Genomic DNA, 1462 nt, shown 5'->3' on the forward strand with positions numbered 1-1462 from the left:
ATCATGCCAGCTCTTTCTGGCCTGCCAGGTCTCTGTGGATAAGTCTGCTGCCAATCTAATGTTTTTACCATTGTACATTACAGACTTCTTTTCCCGGGCTGCTTTCAGGATCTTTTCTTTGTCACTAAGACTTGTCAATTTTACTATTAGGTGATAGGGTGTGGACTATTCTTATTGATTTTGAGGGGGGTTCTCTGAACCTCCTGGATTTTGATGCTTGTGCCCTTTGCCATATTGGGGAAATTCTCTCCAATAATTCTCTCCAACATACCTTCTGCTCCCCTCTCTGTTTCCTCTTCTTCTGGAATCCCAATTATTCTAATGTTGTTTCGTCTTATGGTGTCACTTATCTCTCGAATTCTCCCCTCGTGGTCCAGTAGCTATTTGTCCTTCTTTTGCTCAGCTTCTTTATTCTCTGTCATTTGGTCTTCTATATCACTAATTCTTTCTTCTGCCTCATTTATCCTAGCAGTGAGAGCCTCCACATTTAATTGCACTTCATTAATAGCTTTTTTGATTTCAACTTGGTTAGATTTTAGTTCTTTTATTTCTCCAGAAAGGGCTTTTATATCTCCCGAGAGGGTTGCTTTAATATCTTCCATTCCTTTTTCAAGCCTGGCTAGAACCTTGAGAATCGTCATTCTGAACTCTATATCTGACATGTTACCAATGTCTGTATTGATTAGGTCCCTAGCCTTTGGTACTGCTTCTTGTTCTTTTTTTTGTTGTGAATTTTTCCGCCTTGTCATTTTGTCCAGATAAGAGTATATGAAGGAGCAAGTAAAATACTAAAAGGGTGGCAACAACCCCAGGAAAATATGCTTTAGCCAAATCAGAAGAGATCCCAAATCGTGAAGGGGGAGAAAGGGGATAAAAAAGGGGTTCAGAAAGAAAAAAAAATAAAATAAAATAAAAAAAGAAAGCCGACAAAGAAAAAATATAAAAAGGAAAAAAATATATATATATTAGATAAACTATTTAAAAAACGTTAAAAAAGAAAACGGTAAAAGTTAAAAAAATTTAGCAGAAGAAGAGAAAAAAAAATTGAAAAAAAATTAAATTAACTGCAAGGCTAAAGAATCATGGGGAGAAAGCCATGAGTTCTGTGCTTTGCTTTCTTCTCCTCTGGAATTCCGCCGCTCTCCTTGGTATTGAAACTGCACTCCTTGGTAGGTGAACTTGGTCCTGGCTGGGTTTCCCGTTGATCTTCTGGGGGAGGGGCCTGTTGTAGTGATTCTCAAGTGTCTTTGCCCCTGGTGGAGTTGCACCGCCCTTACCTGGGGCCGGGCTGAGTAATCCGCTCGGGTTTGCTGGGTTTGCTTTCGGAAGCTTTTGTTCCCTGAGCGCTTTCCGTAGAGTTCTGGAAGATGGGAATGAAGATGACGGCCTCCCGGTCTCCGGCCCGGAGGAGCCGAGAGCCCGGGCCCCCACTCCTCAGTGCGCCTTCAGAGCACAGCGACCA

Source organism: Lutra lutra, chromosome 2, assembly GCF_902655055.1.
Source record: "Lutra lutra chromosome 2, mLutLut1.2, whole genome shotgun sequence".
In the NCBI taxonomy this organism is placed as follows: domain Eukaryota; kingdom Metazoa; phylum Chordata; class Mammalia; order Carnivora; family Mustelidae; genus Lutra; species Lutra lutra.